This window comes from Zootoca vivipara, chromosome Z1, assembly GCF_965207765.1.
Source record: "Zootoca vivipara chromosome Z1, rZooViv2.hap1.1, whole genome shotgun sequence".
NCBI classification, from domain to species: domain Eukaryota; kingdom Metazoa; phylum Chordata; class Lepidosauria; order Squamata; family Lacertidae; genus Zootoca; species Zootoca vivipara.
Window position 1 is genome coordinate 24645002 of NC_142583.1, and position 21030 is coordinate 24666031.

At 43.7% G+C, this 21030-nt stretch overlaps 1 protein-coding gene across 2 annotated transcripts in view; it reads right to left on the minus strand.

The window, feature by feature from the left end:
* The window catches only part of HELT (helt bHLH transcription factor), a 58605-nt gene that overhangs the window by 4100 nt on the left and 33475 nt on the right, over positions 1-21030 (minus strand). The window contains exon 1 of one of the 2 annotated variants that reach the window (XM_088661050.1): positions 19695-19828. The exons of the other annotated variant lie outside the window; for it this stretch is intronic. The gene's annotated coding sequence lies outside the window, so the exon portion shown is untranslated. Of the gene's footprint in view, positions 1-19694; positions 19829-21030 lie in introns of those variants that run through there. 2 annotated transcript variants of the gene reach the window in all.

The following is a 21030-nucleotide window of genomic DNA, read 5'->3' on the forward strand; positions in this document are numbered from 1 at the left end:
TCGAGCCCGGTGGCAGTGCGCAGGGCACCTTCCCTTCTCCAACTCACTTTCCGTTCCTTCAGTTTGGAGGCCATCGTGACAAGAAGCCGCTGCTGGGGGAGAAGCTCTCAGAAGGCACCCGATGTCCTCCTTCAAGTGGCCCAGGTGGATTGCAGAGCCCTAACTTCCAAGGGGCGGTTTATAAAGCGATCATTTCTGAGGGAGAGGGGGGGTATATTCATGACCTGCCTGTTTCCCCAGGATTAGGGAAAGCAGCGTTAGGAGGAGGAGGAGGCATGCATTAAAGATCAGCTTTTAAAAATGTGTGTAAGTTCGGGTCTTCCCCCACACCCCCAGTCTAAGGGGCGTGTAAGGGTGGGGTGGGGGGATGTCAGATCAGCTTTGTCACTCCACGTGGCCCTTCAAAGGACACGTGATCGGCCTCCGAAGGGTATTTGCATGGAAACGACCCGCGCAGGGCTGAGGGAGCAGCGAGCTGAGCGCACTGACGCGCCTGCAGGCTGCGAGACACTGGCCGTCTTCTTTCACTGGGCCGCCAAGCGCCTGGTCGGTCTCTCACACGACGGCCGCCTGTTTACAAATCCCAGGCACCCCACACTCTCCCCCCAGCCCAAGACACACATGCATACACCCTGTCGCCGCCCCCCTTCCCTGTCCAAGCGCTGACTGCATTTTAAAGCCTGTCCAGAGTCATTAAAGTAATTAAGTAAGCCCTTAATAGGCTGTTCCGCCCAGTTCAAGGAAGAGCCCTTGGAGACGGAGTGGGCCCGTTTGTTCTCAGGCTTTTCTCACACGACTTGGTGACACGTCCATCTTTATGAGAGATGGCAGCCAGGCCTTTTTGTTTCTCCCGCTTTATGTGGCGGGGACACCCCGGCAGGTGTGGGGACTGGAGGCTGGCACGAGATTCTCCCCCCCCCCCACGTCCTTTAATTTTTTTCTCTCCTCCCCTCTGCAGACCTTAGGAGCCTCCCTCAAACCTTTGGCACACGACGGTCGTTTCTGTAGTGTGTGCGTGTCTCTCGAGGTTGTTATTTTTCCCCCTCCTCCTCGTCGCTTTGGAGAGGCTCAATTTGTAGCCTATTATCCTATAGGAAAATATCCCATTGAAAAGTGTGAATGGTTTCATTGGGCCTAAATCTTAATAATGCGGGTCAAAGAAAAGAGGGGCAAAATAAAGAGGGGATCGCAGCTGGTCTGAGAGTGCATTATGTGGTGTCACCTGCGAGAAGGATCGCCTACAGACCCCCTATTCATTTGCCTAATTTTGGTCAATTTAACAAACTTCAGGAGAAATTATTGTGGCATTGTTAGGGAGGGTAAAGCTTTCTGATCGAATTAACAGCATGTTTTGATCCGGTAAATGTCATTAGAAAGAAAGAAACAATCGCGTTTAAAGGGACTGGGAGTGAAATGCGCCAAGTGGAGACGCCAAAGCGCAACGCTCACAAAGGGAGCAAGTAACTGCCACAGGGAACTTTTGTACACGCACATTGCTGAAGTTTTTACACAAAAAGGCATTATTTCATACTTGAATACGTCTAATCCAACAATTGTCTATTTTCTGCAAACATATTTTCACAGCATTGTTAACTTTTTTCCTAGGGCCTCTGTTCTGGCAGCCGCGCTTCTCGCCTTGAGAGCGCAAAGGGCTGTCTTTTTGGGGGGCAACAAGTTTGTACGAGGGGGGGCCGGAGAGGGGATAATGGAGCTTGGGGAAGTTGCTTGCTTTCTTTTGAAAGGCTTGAAGAGGAAAATATCGAAAACACACAAACAGGAACTTGAGGAAATTAGCTAAAAAAGAGGGTGTATCCTTTTCCTCTCCAAAACTTCGGAGCGCATTTTCGTGCCTCTTTCAACTTTCATTGGCACCTTCTTATTTAGTTGTATAGGGACACCCCCGCCCCTCAAACAAGCCCAATTTACACATCGACTAAATGAATAACAAATTCAACTCAGAATGTGACTATAGTTTGCACGTCCAAATAAAAACATCACCTAGACTTTGGAGATGTGTGCCAGTGTATCCAAACTTTAATCCGTTCCATCGTTGAAACGGTGTATTCTCCAGAGCAAAATTATGAACGTGTTTTGTTTTTTAAAAAAGAGTCAGAAATATAGTTCCAGAGAGACGTTCTGCAAACTGTTTTAAAAAAATAGGTTACTGTTCTCCTCCCTGATTTTTATTATTTTATTTTTAAATGAAGGAAACTGTGCCATTTAATATCTCCTAGAACTGTAGTTTTGGTTTGCTTTTGGTTATTTTGTATTTCTTTTTTTGATTGCTGCAAAATGCAAATGCAAATTCTTGTCTGTTTAAAGAGCTCTCCCTTCTTGATGCTTTGTCTGTAACCTGTTTTGTCTGCAACCTGATGGGTGACTAAACAAACCCCTACAAAATGCTATCCAAAACTGTGCGTGTCTTCCACGGTTCAGTCTTGGGGGGGGGGAGACGCTCCTGATTGTTGTTCTGTTTGCAAGATGCACTCTTTCAGAAGGCTTGTATGTTTCAGTATATTCAATTCTGCACAATGGGATTAGAAACTAACCGTTATCATCCAAATTAACTAAACTGTGAATAGTAAATGTGGGAGCTTTATTTCTCTCCCTCTCTCTCCAGTTAGTGGAGATGGAGTTGATCCTCTTACTGTCTGTGTTAACCGCCAGCTGCAGGCACCTGCAAGGCAACCCCCCTTTTTTACACCACTCAACTTGTTTATTTGCTTCTTTTTCCCTGCCGGAGAATTGTGTCTCGGTCAGGACAGGCTTGGATGAGGTGCAGGTTCAGGCTGACAATGGAAGCTAGAAAGGACACATGCAAAGTGGATATGACAGGGGTGATGGAGCTGGAGTGCTGGAAACGTTATGGCATATTAAGGGGAGATGTTTGCTTTTACTTCTGATTTCTAACGTTACATCTCTGCTCAGACTAACAATGAGGGCCCCAGACAGACATTATGAGCTGCTTTGGAAAGCTCTTGACACATTTCCAATTGGAGACTTCCAGAAGTATAACAGCATTTATCATTTAACTCTCCAGAAAAACACAAAACCCCCATCACACCACTCTTTTATTCATCATAAACAGTAGAGTGCACATGTTTCATACATTAAGAAATGGGTACTCTCTATGACCATGATTTCATTTATATACATAGAAAAAGCTCCCTTGGTTTGTGATTTATTTTTAAGCACTTTCTCTAGCAATGAGGATTCAACATAGACATAAATCTGGAAAACGCTCTTGTTTTTCTTTACACACACACACACAAGCACAAGAAACAAGGCAGTTGAATGCAAAGCAGTTCTTTCCATTCATTTATTTAAAGGTTGCAACCCTCTGTGTATTTTTCTTGGGAGCAATCTCCATTGAATAGAATGGGGCTTACTATGTAAACACGCAAAGGGTTGGACTTAATGCCTCACACTAGCATACACCTGTTAAAGCGCTGCCGCAAATTGACACAGAATACCATACAGCTATTAATATATAATATTAATTATTTCTTAATTATGTGGTAATTGCATACATTAATGTTCATAATGTATATGATATAGAAACATAACATAAACACATAATAGCACTGACACCCACATCTGAGCACATTTGGCATAGTTGGAAGACCCCACTCCCCCCAATCCAAAACCTTATTTGGAAATTATGCTGTAACCTGAACTTGTTTTAAAAGGCTAATATCTGGCAAGAGACATGCCACCCAAATGCAAGAAAGATGTTCTTGTTTTTACTTCAGCATTGCCTCAATCCTTCTTCCATAGTAGTCATTTGCTTCATTTAAAGAAGGATCTTTGATGACGGGGATAAAGTTATAGAGAGTAATTCACAGGCACAAAGTTGGTGCTGGCAGCGAAACAATAATTTCAAATGGTTTTGGATCTTTGTTGAGCTTTGGCACACCCTGATTTCAGGGCAAATCCAACTGTTTTTGTTTTGTACTGTCATGGAAAGAAATTGTTCTAACACCCCAATCCTAGAAATGTTTACCATGAAGTAAGTCCCACTGTAATCAATATGTAGCTAATGTAGAGGCAGTGTTGTGCAGTGGTTAGAGTGCTGAACTAGGAATCTGGGAGAGCAGAATGCAAATTCCTACTTGGCCATGATGCTCACTGGGGTGACCTTGGGTTAGTAACCATCTCTCAGCCTAGCCTACTCCACAAGGTTGTTGTGAGGGGAAATGGGGGCGGGAACTGTGTATGTCAGCCTGAACTCCTTGGCAGAACGGTTGCATGGAAAAATAATTGTAATCATGGCAAAATATAAAAATGGAGCTTATTCCCACATAAATGTGTAAAGGATTGCACATTTTGTGTAAAGGATTTGCACGTATTGCCTCCTTTGTTGTGTATGTGTATATGTAGTTATATAAGTTAACTGTAACAATATTAAAAATGTAAATTTAGAAAGAGAAATTATACCTGACCTTGGACGTATAATGTTTTGCCTTTATATGCTAGAGGCCTTGTATACAGAACTAATAATAATAGTATATTCCTATTAATAGTAAATTCCTATTAAATTGTGTTCCAATATCTTTTCTGCTTTTGTCCCGTGGAGTGCGCAGCTCAGAGTCTTGAAAATCTGATCACTAGCTAGGTGACAAAACATGCTAGGTGTACTGAAAATCCCAGGTTCAGACTACATAATAATCTCAAATTACTCTAGCAACATGGCTGGGGAAAATCTCTGCCTAAGACCCTGAGGAGCCACTGACACTCAAGGCTAAGAGTGCCAGGCTGGGTAGACTATGGGAAAAGCAGCAGTGGCTCAAAACCAGTATAAAGCAGCTCCTTGTGCAATGCACATCCAGGGGTGCAACCAATGTAACCCCCAGTTGCAGTGCCCCTTTCAGAATAGGGAATGGGGAGCCTGTGGCCTTCCAGATGTTTGGGACTACATCAGTCCCAGTCAGCAATGCCAATGGACCACTGCAGGACCACAGGCTCCTCATTCCTGACTTATATTCCCTTCATTGTGGCCTGCCATTAGTTGTGCACAACACACTTATCCAGCTCTGAGCCGCTGCTGCTTTTTCTAGATAGTATACACCTGCCTTAAGACAGCCTGGTTCCCTCCAGATGCTTTGGACTACAACTCCCATCAGCTCCAACCAGCATGATGGGAACTGTGATCTATAACATCTAGAGGTTGGCAAAAGCTTGCCTACATTCTGGGTTTTTAATTCTGGCTTCCTAATTGATGGATGAGAGGTTTTTCTCATTTTCTTTTCAATATAAAAATACACTCCACTGAGGAACTCAAGGTCTTGGGAGCTATTTTGTTATCGTATTCCAGCACAGGTAGATGATGGAATTTGAAATTAAGCCCATTGTAGAATCATAGAATCATAGCACAGTGGTACCTTGGTTTAAGTACACAATTGGTTCCGGAAGTCTGTACTTAACCTGAAGCATACTTAACCTGAAGCGAACTTTCCCATTGAAAGTAATGGAAAGTGGATTAATCCGTTCCAGATGGTCTGCGGGGTACTTAAACTGAAGCGTACTTAACCTGAAGTGAACTTTCCCATTGAAAGTAATGGAAAGTGGATTAATCCGTTCCAGATGGGTCTGCGGGGTATTCAACCTGAAGCATACTTAACCCGAAGTATGGGTGTAATTGGTTCTGGAAGTCCGTACTTAACCTGAAGCGAACTTTCCCATTGAAAGTAATGGAAAGTGGATTAATCCGTTCCAGACGGGTCCACGGAGTACTTAAACTGAAAGTACTCAAACCGAAGCATACTTAAACCAAGGTATGACTGTATTGTGGAGTTGGCAGGGACTCTGAAGGTCATCTGGCCCAATCCATTGCAATGCAGGAATCTCAACTAAAGCATCCATGACAGATGTAATGTAAAATGTTTGCTGGCTAACACTGGTATGTATTTATTATTATTGTCTATTTATTGTCTATCTAACAGATGACGTATGACTTATATAACATGCACAATTTTTTTAAAAAATTACAGATAAAGTATGTTGCTCCTAAACAAACCCCATTAAAGCAATCTATGGCTGCATGAGAAGTTTCCAAAACCCACCTGAAGAATAATACCTCCCACCGGCTTCAGAAAATGCTCAAGCTCAGAGTTGGGTGGACCTCCGGAGGAAGGCTGTTCAAAAGGTAGAGTTCAATATCAAGAATGCCTTTCCTTCTGCTCTTGATCTTTGCATTTTGCACATAGAGGTATTATCAAAAGCTGCATTAATAAGATTGTCAGTATTCATAGAATCATAGAGTTGGAAGGGCACCCTGAGGATCATCTAGTCCAGGGGTGTCAAACTCAAATTCATCGGGGGCCGCATCAGCAGTTTGGTCACCCTCAAAGGGCCGGTTGTATCTGTAGGACTATGTGTCCACTCTTTATTATCATAAATTATTGTCACTGCATTCAATTATTACTGTTTTTTTGTAATAATGTCAGTAATAACTAGCTCTGAAAGCAGAAACATAGTCAGAATAATGGCAAGTAGATATTCAAATGTACAATTATTGTACAATTTATTGAAAAATGATTTTTGGTAACTGCACTGGGTGGTGGAGGCTCGCTAGGGTTTCATGCAGGAGCTTTGCAGAGCTACTGGTACCTGGAGATGCTGGGGTCCTTCTACATGCAGCTCCACGCGGCGCTGCTGGGTGCTTTGTCTGTGCTTCAGCAGCAGCAGCAGCAACAGCAGCAGCAGCAGCCGTTTCCAGGCGCCGAGCCGTGGCAGGAGGAGGACGATTCAAAGTGCTACAGAGCACTGCTGCGTCCCAGAGGCTCGGCACTCTCCGTGCGGCGCTGCTGGGCGCTGACCCGGCAAGCTGCCTCCTCCTTCTCCTGCTGTGGCTCGGGGCGCTCCACGCAGCGCCTTTCTAACACCCCCAGGACCCAGCTGTTTGTCGGCGCTTTGTCGGCGCGGCGCTTCAGCAGCAAGGTCCCGCTGCTGGGTCCCGCTGGCTGGGGCGCTCGGCGGGCCACATGACGAGGTCTGGCGGGCCGGATTTGGCCCCCGGGCCTTGTGTTTGACACCCGTGATCTAGTCCAACCCACTGCAATGCAGGGACATGCAGCTGTCCTATTCAGGGATTGAACCTGCAACCTTGGTGTTATCAGCACTATGCGCTATTCAACTGAGCTATCCAGGCAGGTGAAGGTCTTTGTAACATACAGTTCCTAAGCTGTGCAATGATACTGACAATGTGGGATCTTTGCTTTTCGTGGATCCTTTTATATCATTGGCAGTAGCAGACGGTGGGTCAGAATTGCACTTTTTGTGCATGCTCATTTAGTTCTTGAATCAGAGAAGCCATTACAGTACTAACTGTGGGATCATATACTGCACTCTCCAGTTGGCAGGAGCTGGAACAGAGCAATGGGAGCTCACCCCATTTGCGGGGATTCGAACTGCCAACCTTCTGATCTGTAAGCCCAAGAGGCTCAGTGGTTTTTAGACCACAGCACTGCAACCCCATAGTCGCCTTTGACTAGACTTAACCATCCAGGGGTCCTTTACCTTTACCTTTACTCTCCAGTAAGTGGATGTTTTATTTCTGGAGGATTCTGCAATCACAATCCAGAATCTGCTGTAGTCTTTCCACCTCCCACACCTCTGGTTGGGGCCTTTGTAAGGGTGAGCTGCTGCCTGGGAGGCACTGCTGCAGGAAGAGACTGTCCTGAGCCACCAAGAGGGAAGCTTTTCCACCTGCCTTGTCTCCATTAATATCACCTTTGTAAAGAGGAGCCCCTAAGGATTTACTCCTGCTCTCTCTGGTGACTTTCTGGGGGCTGCTGTTTCCCATTTGGGCAAAGGAACATGAATATATTTTGCTTTTGGTCTTTTCTGAAATATTAAGATTTAGCTGTCTACTTTTTTCTGCAAGTTGTACTTTTAAAATTTATTTTTTGGTTGAGTTTTGTATTTGGGAATTATCCTGTGTTTTGGGGTTTGGGTTTTTTGGGGGGGGGGATTGAAAGGCAGCATAGAAATAAGCTTTAACTATAGCACTAACCATCTAGGGAAATTATTAATAGCTGCAAATTCAGTATGAAGTTGTTTTTGGGAAGCTAAATACAACCACCAGGGATGCTGACATTGTAGATTTGGCTTCTTCCGGTGTATGCAGTGCCTTTTGTTCTGTTCTGCAGCTGTGCAATTTGTGTTCATAATGTAATGGCCATTGGCTACAAATGATAAAATTGATTGGGGGAAAACCCACCAGCAAACTAAGGCCCGGGGGCCGGATCTGGCCTAATGCCTTCTAAATCCGGCCCACAGACGGTCTGGTAATCAGCATATTTTTACATGAGTAGAATGTGTCCTTTTATTTAAAATGCATCTCTGGGTTATTTGTGGGGCCTGCCTGGTGTTTTGACATCAGTAGAATGTGTCCTTTTATTTTAAATGAATCTCTGGGTTATTTGTGGGGCATAGGAATTCATTCATTATTTTTTTCCAAAATCTAGTTCGGGCCCCCACAAGGTCTGAGGGACAGTGGACTGGCCCTCTGCTGAAAATGTTTGCTGACCCCTTGCTAAACTTAAAAGCAGATCTGTTAGAGTCACTGGATTCATTCTAGCAAGAATAAAAAGGTCTTACAAACTTTTTTGGGAATACGGGAAGAAGGGGGAAATGTGTTAACTTTGACAAGAATATCATCTTATCATTTCAGTGCTTACTCTTAGACGTTGTGAGGGCATTTGTGCAGGAGTGTCTGGTCTGGGGGCGGGGGCAGGGACAACAACAAGGGGAGTGGATAGCACCTTGAGTTGTGCTCAGAAGGAAACAGATAAGCAATGTTATTTGCAGAACAGTGGTCAGATATGCACCTGCCACTCCATATCCTTTTAGGAAGGCAACCATAGCCTTTCCCACCCACTGAAACTTCTGAGTCATCTTCAAGGGCAGCACCACCTATCAGTGAATTACAGAGGTCAAATTTAATGGGCTTTTAGAAATTTATTCCCTTGATTTTCTTACACACCCACAAATCAAAGCAGCTAACAATCCAAACATTAAAAAAACAAAGAACACTCAGGCAAAAGAAAAACAGTAGAGCAGATTGTCAAGATGGGAGATCAGAAGCAGATGGTACCATTGAGCAGAAAACACCACATCTCTATCTTCCCAAACTATCTCTGAGCTTTAAAAAATGCAAAACCATGTCTGAATGAACACCAGGAAAAACAACTGCCCAATGTAATATAATATATTTGCTTGCTTACAGTGGTATGTATTTATCATTGTCTAATGATTGCTCATCTATCAAAGAGGTGATATATGTGGTGATATATATAGGTGATATATGATATATATAGGTGATATATATAGGTGATATATGATATAACAAAAAAGAAATTTAATAATAATAATTGCAATTATGCTGCTAGTAAACAAACCCTCTCATAGTAATCTGTTGCTGTAGCCAAAGTTTCCAATGCCTGCCTGAAGAAAAGTACCTTCCATTGGCTTCAAAAAATGCTCAAGCTCAGATTTTGGTGGAGGTCCAGAAGGAGGCTGTTCTAAAGGCACATCCTTTCTACACAACTAGAGGCATGGCCCTGATAATGTGCTTGCCATTAAAGCTTTCATCATGAACCTGCTGAAGGCTCTTTCTATATGCCTGCAATTATTTTCTCCTAGGGCCAGTTTTTTAAAATGCGCCACAAGGCAGAGATAGCTACTAGCCCCAAGCTTGGGAGTCTGTCTCCCCCACAACAATCTACCTCCTTGGATGACCTGCACATGTGTGTCCTGTGGGAAAGAAGGTGGGGGCAGCCACAGTCCTGTCCAGTCCTGTCCTGTCTAAAAAAAACCCTGATCTGAATTTGCTCCTATCATGCAGCTATTAGAGAAGAGGAGCCCTGCCAGAAAAACAGCTTGGCAACTCAACAAGAGCAAGCCAATATTAGGAGCCTGGTGTAGACAAGGTGTTCTTGTTTTCCTAGCCATGTTTAGGAGATCAAGCAAGACTAGACTCCACAGGCTTGTGCATTTCTTCTTCATTGTCCTCTCATGTGCAAACACAGCTAGTGTTGCCAAGCCTTCTCCTAACCCTGGTTCCAGCCTCCGCCTTGAAAACTAGCCATGGTTAGCATTAATACTGGTGGAAATGTAGCTGTGCAAGCAGGATTACCTCTGAAAAGAGAAAGGAAGGGAGTTTGCATTGCAGAGGAGAAGGAGGGAGAGGGGGAGGACACAGGCTCTCTTGCTCTCTAACCCTGGTTAGGAAATCAGAAATCATACATGTGCAATAGGTCAGTGTTAAGGTGCTAAGGATGAGTGCAGAACCCTTGGAATATCCCAGGCATTTGATATTTTATGATCCCTGAATGGCTCACATTTAGTTAGAACCGCCTGATGCAAAATTTAACATGGCTGTGTGTGTGCATTCCCTGTCCTGTAAATCATATGCCATTCCAACAGATAAGCTGGAACCTGAATGGCTCCTATATGTTTAATAACAGCTTGAGCTACAGTAGCATTCCCTGGCATTCCCTGGCTTGGTGCCCTGCAGATGTTTTGGAGTGCAACTGTAAACTGCCCTGAAGTCTACAGGTGAAGGGCAGTATACAAATTTAATAAATAAATAAAATAAATAAAAACAACAACAATAATAATACTGTGACCATGCAGGCTGCAGTTGATAGAAATTGCAGTCTGAGTTAAGGGGAGGGCAGCAGGTTGGGGAAGGCTGACCTATAGAAATCAGCAGGTGAAACTTTTCAAGGCAATGAGATAAGCATTATTCTCCTCCAATGACGGCAGAAAGGCACTAGAGCAGAACCCAGTTAAAAAGCTGACGATCTTATAGTTCCTGCGGATTTGACCAAATACCCAAGGCAGAAATATCTTTTTAAATCTAATTTTGGTAAATTTCTACCCAGTCTCTATAAGAATCTAGCTTCAAACCTAGGCATACAGGGATGCTCTGGTCATACTGCCACCAAGTGGACAATGCTAGACCCTAATTAACAGTTGTAGACTTTAGGCAGCAGCCTTCCCTCTTCCTAGGGATGTGGCCAGGTTAACATAGAAGGGGAAACAGCGAACAAAGTGCAATCTGAGCACTATTATCCAGATTGTGCTTCCGCAATTGTCTTTCAAGTGTTGTTATTCATTTTCTGTGCCTTCTCTGGTTTCGTTTTTGTATCACTACTGATGCAAAGCAATAAACGATAGGTGCAAATGATGACTTGACAACTCTACCAATCTCCACCATCCTCCAAGAGAAGCAGAAATGTATCATCTTGTTTTATTGCCAGATCCCCCCCCCGACTTTAAATTTTTAAATTTATCCATAAAAAAGGCTGATAAAACAAGGAGAAATTTGGTAAATGCAGCTTTTTCTATCCGTACATCAATGTACTGGCAAAAATCCACCCTTCTGAATTTCTGCCACTCATGTAGTTGTAAAAGACAAAGGAAAACATATGCAGTACCAATTTACCCTATTTAAAAATATTAATTACTCTCCCTGAACTCTGTTGGTGAGGCACAAATTCTAACAGTAGCATTTACAGACTTTTAAAAGAGTCCAATACAAGGGGCAGGATGTATACACACTCCCCATTAGGAATGCCGATTATATTACCGTACATTAACCTACGCTCTTGTGCTTTTTACAGCACCTTAATTTGCAGACATTAGAAGGCGATAATGCTAACTTTGAAATCTTCAACTGAAATCTTCTACAGAAGGGTCAAATCAGTCCAAAATAAGAATGAACTCACCAATTCTTTAATTGTGGACGGGTGGGGCTGGCCTGGCATGCATTACTCATAGCTCATACCAAGAACAAACTTAGTTGGTCTCTAAGGTGCTACTGGACATTATTTAAAAAAAAATTAAATATATTTTTACAGATGTACAGTACAGCACCAGTTCCTTTAAGCATTCAGGCACAGGCTGTAGCTCAGTGCCAGGTTCAATCTCTGGCATTTCCAGGTAGGGCTAGGGAGGATTTCGTCCTGAAACCCTGGGCTGTTGCCAATCAGTGTTAATAATCCTGGGCTAAATATATAAAAAAATTAAAAAAAATTGTCCAGTAGCACCTTAGAGACCAACTAAGTTTTTTCTTGGTATAAGCTTTCGTGTGCATGCACACTTCTTCAGATACCTGTGGATGCACACGAAAGCTTATACCAAGAAAAAACTTAGTTGGTCTCTAAGGTGCTACTGGACAATTTTTTTAATTTTTATATATATTTCAACTGCGGCAACACAGCTACCTACCTGAATCTAGAATCCTGGGCTGGATAGTCTGAATTGGTAATATGCAGTTTCCTGTGTTCCTATGTAGGTAGTTGGGTTTTGTTTTGTTATTTTTAACCACAGCCTTTAACTGTTGCAATGTTCAGAACTTGTCCTTGCAATAATATGCTGACTAATGTCATAATGGCCATTCCTAATAATAATAATAATAATAATAATAATAATAATAATAATAATAATTTATTTATACCCCACCCATCTGGCTGGGTTTCCCCAGCCACTCTGGGTGGCTTCCGACAGAAAAATAAAATAAAATAATCGATTAAACATTAAAAGCCTCCCTAAACAGGGCTGCCTTCAGATGTCTTCTAAAAATCTGGTAGCTGTTTTTCTCTTTGACATCTGATGGGAGGGCATTCCACAGGGCGGGCGCCACTACAGAGAAGGCCCTCTGCCTGGTTCCCTGCAACTTGTCTTCTCGCAACAAGGGAACCGCCAGAAGGCCCTTGATACTGGACCTCAGTGTCTGGGCAGAACGATGGGGGTGGAGATGCTCCTTCAGGTATACTGGACCGAGGCCATTTAGGGCTTTAAAGGTCAGCACCAACATTTTGAATTGTGCTCGGAAACGTACTGGGAGGCAATGTAGATATTTCAAGACCAGTGTTATGTGGTCTTGGCGGCCGCTCCCAGTGACCAGTCGAGCTGCCGCATTCTGGATTAGTTGTAGTTTCCGGGTCACCTTCAAAGGTAGCCCCACGTAGAGCCCATTGCGGAAGATAACTAGAGCATGCACCTTGACTTAAGACCATGTGTCCTAAGTGATAGATCATATCCTTGCAGCTGCATCAGCGGAGATGGAGCATCATTTAGGTCCTTTGTGCTGATGCAACATCAGGACTGCAAAGCTGTCAATAATGCAAAGTGATGCTGTATCAGCCAGCTCAAGAATGATGAGTTAGAATTCTCTCCCACTTGCATATCCCAGAACAGAGGGATAAGAATATTCTCTAAATAACAATGGAAGCTGTTAACGATCCTGAATTCAGTTCAGTTCGTACTGCCAACCTTTTATTTTAAATGCATCTCTGGGTTATTTGTGGGGCCTGCCTGGTGTTTTTACATGAGTAGAATGTGTGCTTTTATTTTAAATGCATCTCTGGGTTATTTGTGGGGCATAGGAATTCGTTCATATTTTTTTTCCAAAATATAGTCCACCCTCCCCCAAGGTCTGAGGGACAGTGGACCGGCCCCCTGCTGAAAAAGTTTGCTGACCCCTGGTTTAGCTGATTAATTAATTGGTTAAAAAGCAACAAACATTTAGTATATCAGTACTATTATGCACTCACCTCTGTGCGCACACACACACACACACACACACACACACACACAATCTAGTATAACTAGTTGTATGGAATGTGTGCAATCTAACATACTTTCCCCTGTTGAACACAGATGTTTAATGCATAACAAAAAAAGTCCTGCAAATGCAAAGAGAGGTTAATTTGCCTTTTTTGTAAAAAGGAAACATACAGCATTGAGCATCACAGGCAATTTACATGAAATATATCTGATGGTGAAACTTTATATTTGGTGTTGGCTGCTGCCCCCAAGTGGTGAGAGAACATACCTAATTATTATTAATAGCATTTTAAACAGTTGCCTTCAGCGGAATGCCGCTGGCTTTATGACTGAGAGAATATGGATTGCACCCAGCAAGGCAATCTGTTTTATAAACAGATTCTTTGTGTAGGCATATGAGCCTCTCTTCCTGGGGGAAGGCAGAAGTAATAGATAATTTAAAATCCTCTAGAAAAGCTTTTATTGTTGATTTTTATATGCTACCTCATATTTCTGTAGGAAAGATGACACACAAATATTTTGCATAAAAACAAACATTTCAGTGGAAGAGGAACTATCAAATAGTCTATCTAGGATGATAACTCACACAAAGTACTCCCGGCACCCTTGTATTCTTCCCAAATTCTTCTGCAATGCAATTTTCAGCTGCAGCAAACAACTCAATGTTTCAGTAAGTATACTCCGACCTTCCAGCATGCCAATGAATGTAGAAGCACCACAGAATAACTGTGAACAATTTGGGAACTTAAATTGCCATCAGATTAGATGCTATAGGACTTTTAAGAATTATTCAAAAGTAAACTCAAAAAAGTTCAAGGATACTTCCTTTCAGGTAAGGAGACATAGGAATGGATCAAATGGTAATGGAAAAGCTTTAAGCATATTAGATTGTTGTTGTTGTTGTTGTTGTTGTTTCGCTGTTTCACACTGATATATAATCCTGCCCCAAACAGAAATGCACACATTCAGTGTACCATTAGCACCACCTCCACACACAAAAAAACCCTCAAAATAAAATGGACAACAGGCTCAAAGCTATCAATCCTCATTTTAATTAATTTGATTTCATACATGGCTGGTAACAGATAGAGTGGCCTTGAGTGCTCTACAAAGGCATCTGCCAGGACAGAAATGGATGGATATATAACATTTACCGGTAGCAAGAAGCATTATTTTGGCATTATTTCCTCCGTGTTGCATTAGGAAAGGAACCTTTCTTCTGGAGCAAAGGACAAGTGACCCAGACAATTTGCAAAACGACTTGTAGCTTGGATTGTGTAAGCAACTAGTCAAGAATGTATCCGAATGTCCTTAAACTTGCCTGACCAGGGGCACAATAGGGATTACAAAACCACATTTTGAAAAGATCTACCACAGATGTAATAAAATGAAGAAGCTTCAAACTTACAAAGATATGAGCAAAATAGACAGGTCTTTCTGTAATTCACAGGGGTGGCAGTGAGAAGGAAGGATAGGATGAAAAAAGCATTACCACTCTTGTTTTTTAAAACTATTTGAGTATTCAGTAATATAGTGATCTGTTGGATACCTATGTTACTTCTTCTTTTCCCTTTTTTAAATACAGCAATTTACTCCTACCTTAATTCTGCAAGTAAAGTGTTCTTCCTCTGTTCAATTTGCAAAACAATCTCAGTGTGGATTGCATAGTTGTGCTCTGTCTATGCTTCTTCCCCAGGTTGCCACAAAAGTAATGTCAAAAGCTTTTTTTTAAGTTCCCAAACTCTCTTCCACACATCCCAAGGGAAACAGAAGCAAGCTGCATTTCAATTTTGTGAGCGGATTGCTGCTGTGTATCATTATTATCAGTAATATTATTAATTAAATTTGTATGCCACCTTTCATCTGAAGATCACGGGGCGAACCACAACATAAAAATACAAAATGAGAACACAGAATGCATTTAAAAATTAAGAAGTAAAATTAAATAAATACACCAGCACTAGATTCCTTCACACACACAAAAGAAAAGACTACAGTGATGACAACAGGTGCTTAAGGAAGTCCTCTCTTAAGGATGTTTTAAAGAAAGTGGAACACAGGTAATCAACAAGACGTTCTTCAGGTGACAATGGACTGCAACTCTTATGAATGGACCATTGGCTATCTTGGCTGGGGATGATGGGAGTGGGGAATCCAACATGATCTGGCTACCCCTGAATTAGAGGGTTACAAAACAAAAAACAACAACCCAGACCTGAAGGGGCCTGAACAGTTTTAAATCATGCCTAGGTCCTGAAGGGATATCAGAAGATCAGAAGAGAATACGTATAGATACATATTCGGGCAATATGTTTATTATAAGGTCAACCAAAATATCACAAAATGGGGCTGCAAAATACTCTTCCATCCATCATCAGTATAAAAAATATAATATTAGGGCCTTTTCTAGTTGCTCTCTCCTTGCTCTGCCCAGTGTGGGAGTAAAGTGCCCCGTTCCTGACCCCACAGAGCCAGCTTAGAGCAACTGTCCTGTGGGAAGAAACCTCTGGTGCTGTCTCCTCCCTTGGTGGGGTGGCGGGCATTGTTTCGTGAGCATGTGGTTCTTGGTGTGTCTTATCCACATGGTTAGCTGCTTGGAGGACTCCAATGGAAAAGCGGGGTATGTTTTTGAGACCCAATTTAATTATGCAAGTTGTTCTAAACTTTTTAAAAAATATATATTGCATTTTGATGTTGTAACCTACGAGAGTGGGGCTCCTAAGACATTTCGCTACCTGGGGCAAACCATAAGACGGCGGGAAGTAGGGGGTGAATGAAGATCCGCACCAGGAACAAGTGGGGAATAAAGATCTGTATTGGGAACAAGGAGGGAATTAAATCAACCTTACCCAATGGTTGATGTGGGAATCGAGGGTTGTTGCGGCGGGGGGGGGGGGCTGCTGCTGCTCTGAATCATGCCAGATGGGTGCAGAGCCCAGGCCCCCCCCCATTTGCTTCCTAGGGATGGAAGGAGACCAGCAGTGCCTCCTATTCACAGAGAGGCTGCTGTGGAGGCAGTATTAAGGAGGACTGCTGAGGAGCAGGCATATCTGGCCTCCAAGGAGCACCCTCTAGCAGTGGCCAATGCATTCCTTAAAAGCCAGATATTCTGTCCCTGTGGATCCTGCCACCTGAGGCGCTCACCTCACCTTGCCTCATAGATGAGCCGGCCCTGTAACCCCCCCCTGTGAACCTAGGATGAAGGGTGGGTAATAAAATAACAATTACTAGTAGTTGTAGTTCTACTACTACTAGTAGTAGTAGTAGCAGCAGCAGCAGCAGCAGTATAATACAATATAAACTCAGCACAGCTTCAAATGTTCATTTTTTAAAGGAACTGGTTCTACTTCAAGTTCAGCGTATCCCAGAAGGAACTAATTACAGTTCACAGCCAACCCTTTATGAAGCGGACTAGTTTGGATCACACTCAGTTCAAGTTCATCCAAATGATCTTTGGCAATGTTTTTTCAGCATTCAGAATGTTACAAGCAGCTGTGCTGAAGTATAAAATATAGTTAAGAAGGCTAAGGGAGCATCAAAATTATGAACACAGTGGAATGTGAACCATTTCATTTATTTTTTCCCAACAATTGTGAAGAAACTTGAAGATGATGAACTAGAAATCTACTCCAAAATAAACTTATTGCATGATCACTTCACTCATAAATTATGGGAACTACATTTAGTAAGTGTTTGGAGACTTTTAGATTAATTCAGTGACCTTTGTTAAGCTGAGCTATTTCACTCCAAGGCCTGAAATAAATACATAAAAGAATGTGAAGTGAATAGTATGCATATAAATGGTTTTTAATTGGGGTGGCGGCAGCAACTTTTGTTCTCAATAACTGGCAACTCTCCACTGCAAGCCTGTGTAAGAAAGGTAAATTCCTGCACTAATGGGTCTAGTAATTTACTCAGCTAGACTTTTACAAAAGTACATTAACACTTTACCCAACCTAAAGCAAACAACCATTCAAACAGAGCACATCAGGTGATAAATCATAGCTCTTTTTCCACTGCTGTTGTGAAGAATCAAGTGTAGTTCTACTGGTATGTAGCATTGAAATGTTATGACTTACCCATGAACTCTTGGAGTGAATTAAGGAGGAAATCAACTTGATTTTACCATGCAGTTGTTTGCAAAGTCAGTTACCCTCTAGTCTTTACCCTGGCCTTTGGCCCTTGAGATTATATTTTTAGGACCCTCTCCATACCGTGTTTCCCACTTTTTAAGACACCGTCTTATAATTTTTTTACTCAAGAAAATAAGCCTATGGCTTATTTTCGGGGGGTGTCTTAGTATGGTTCCTGCCTCCTCCTGCCGCGACCGGCGTTGCTGCTGCTGGGCTGGCAGCACTCTGCGAAGGCAGGAGAAGCCGGCCAGACCGCTGGGGGGGTGGGGTAGAAAAAAGTTCGGAGCGCGTCCCAATGGCAGCACTCCTCATGCGCCACAAAAGCTACCAAACAACTGGGGGGGGGAGGTTAGAAAGGTGGCCGAAGCGCAGCCTTATGGCAGCGCTCCTCACACACCACAAAAAAGACGCAGAAAACTGGCAAACAGCTGGAAGGGGCTAAAAAGCAGCAGCGGCCACAGCTTTAAATGGCTGGATCGCGCCTTCCGTCCCGCGCCTGCGCTGCGCGCCAGGTTTTGCCCGATCCGTCGGGGAGCAGGGAGCGCTCAGAATCTGGTGAGGGGGGTCTTTCTTCCCATTTGGGCGCCCGAGCATCGCCGCTCGAGAGACCGGAGGCTCTCGGCGGAGTGGTCTGGAGGAGCGATCGCAAGCTCTTGGCTGGCTGGCTCGCTTTCTTTTTGTTGCTCACGGAAGGCGGAAGGGGCCAGCAGGGCTCCCGCCACCGTCAGTCGCCCCGCCGCCCCTCTGCCTTGGGCCATGCAGCCCACAACGTTCCGGCAGCGCGGCTCCCGCTGCCGTCAGTCGCCCCGGCGGCGCGGAAGGGCCAGCGGACCTCCGGCCGCCGCTCTGCCGTGGGCCATGCAGCCCACAATGTTCTGGCGGCGCGGAAGGGGCCAGCAGGGCTCCTGCCGCCGTCAGTCACCTCCGGCCGCTGCTCTGCCTTGGGCCATGCGGCCCCAGAACGTTTCGGCGGCGCGGCTCCTGCCGCCGCTTGTCACCCGCCGCTGCTCTGCTTCGGGCCATGCGGCCCCACAACATTCCGGCAGCGCGGAAGGGGCCAGCAGGGCTCCCAACACCGAGGGGTTTCCCCGTCCGGGCGCTCGAGTGTAAAAAAGTTCTGGGAAGAGTGGGGAGGCTCCCAGCGCGGCTCGCCTGGCGACGCCGAAAGAGGGCCGAGCGCGCGGTGCTTGTGCCTCCTCCTGCTTCTCCCCCCCCCGCCCGTGTGAGAAATTAGCAGTTGAGGGCGAGGACGGATAGAGAGCTGCACGGCGCTTCAGCAGCAGCAACACCAGCAACCAGTTCCAGGTGGCTCGGGGTATGGCTTATTTTCGGGGTATGGCTTAATTCCGCAAAAGTGTAAAAATCCTGCTACGTCTTATAAAATGACTACGTCTTAAAATAGGGGAAACACGGTATTTGTGATTGTAATTTGTTTTAAGCTGTTTTAAGGGGAAAATACCTTATAAAGTGACCTGCCCTGTGACTTCAGGATGAAGAGTGGAATAAGAGGGAGTGAGCTGCCCCATAGTTAAAATACCTCATTCATGAACCACATAGCCCTTTGTATGTTTTAGAACCAGTGTTGCCAACATAGCGCCTGCAGGTACCCACAGAGATCTTCCCTGGTGCCCACTGTGTACCTATGAATACCCTCAGGAAAAAAGCACTGCACACAACTATTCACACTGTCACCGTAAGATTCAGCTGCCAGTCCACTGCAGCCTGTAGCACTAAACTAGAAATGAAAAGAACAACATCTCAAGGAGGAGGTACCAACTAGCATAGGAAGATGAGTCTACACCACAGCCCTTGTATATAGTCCAGTTTATAGTCCACACTAGGGGTTATCAGCACATGCTGGATCAATGCACTGGACAGTTGAAAACACCTCCATTTGGAAGCCTGTGCGGCAAAAAACAACAACAACAACAACCCCACTACCTTTCAAATTACTGAAGGTGTTATCCTAAGCAGTCAGCTTACCAGGAACACCTAGGAAGTCTTCTCCCCAGCTGGCTGACAAAATTGAAATGCAGCTTGACATAATCACCTTTCCTGGAACTTGAGAATCAAGTTTAAAAGTTACTTTTAAAAGACTGGCTCTAGTTACTTCTCTAGATTACTGATAGCACAACCTGGTTATTTAGTACTCTTTGTTAACGTCATCATACGGTACTGTTGTTTTCATTACTAGCTGTAGAGGGAGTGTTGATACTGATGTTTTTATGTCTGAAGCTAAGGACTTATCCACACTTCACTTTTGCCTGCTCTTTCCAGGCACAAATCTGTGTTTTAAAGCTCTGTCGTCAAGTACTATTTTTTAAATTTGCCCCAGAGCTTTTCTTGCAAAAAACCCCCACTCTTTAAAGCTGAATCACAACAAACAGCAAAGGCAGGGATTGGCTTGATTTCCCATTTGCCCGGCTGTGGATTTCTCAAGTTTTGGAAGTAACTTTCTGAGGGAAAATGGAGGTTATATGCTCAAAGAATGGGGCCTCAGATGTCCTGAAGGGCATGCAAAGTGCTTCCTTGAATCCTATCCATAGATTAAATCTAGAAATAATTAGGGGGGGAATCTTTTCCTTTTTTTCTTACATTTTTTCTGGCCTGCAGCAGATTCCTTGACCTAATGCAAGACACATCCCTTTCTTTGGCTTCCAAATACATTCCTTGTAGTAAAATACTTACCGGTACTTATTTTCAATATTTCTATGCTGCCCTTCAACCTGGAGTTCCCGGAACATCAGGTCAATGAAATAAAAACAGTTGAATAAATGTAAACAAATGAAGAAAAGAAAGGAGAAACCTACAAAAAGAGAGAGAAGAGGTAACTCCTCTATTAGCCTTCTTAATCTTTGCACTGCAGCTACATTTTTAAAACATATAAATCTATGCCTCTCCTGCAATTTAAGGTAATTTATGATCCAATGTATTTGTCTGTTATGAACCACTCTGGCTGTGGCCCTGTGCAGAGTATAAATGCTTTTATGCACATAATCCCTGTTGAATACATTGGGACTGGCTTCCAAGTAAACATAAATAGGATTGCACTTTAAGTTCAATGAGATTTATCTCATCCAGATTTTGGCTGCTGTCATCTCCTAGAGACTTCTGACTGGGCTTCTTCTGCTAGATATACAAAAATGCTTTTGTGAATTTCCCCACAGGCACTTCAATGAGATGGGATGTGTTCACTTTTCTTTTTCCAGTCTGGTGAATGTTAGATCCTTGGAACAGAATATGTGCAAAAGGTGAAAACCTGACTGGTAAACACTGTGCTAAGAGCTCCTGTTTACTTTGGTTATCTTGGCAGGCAGTC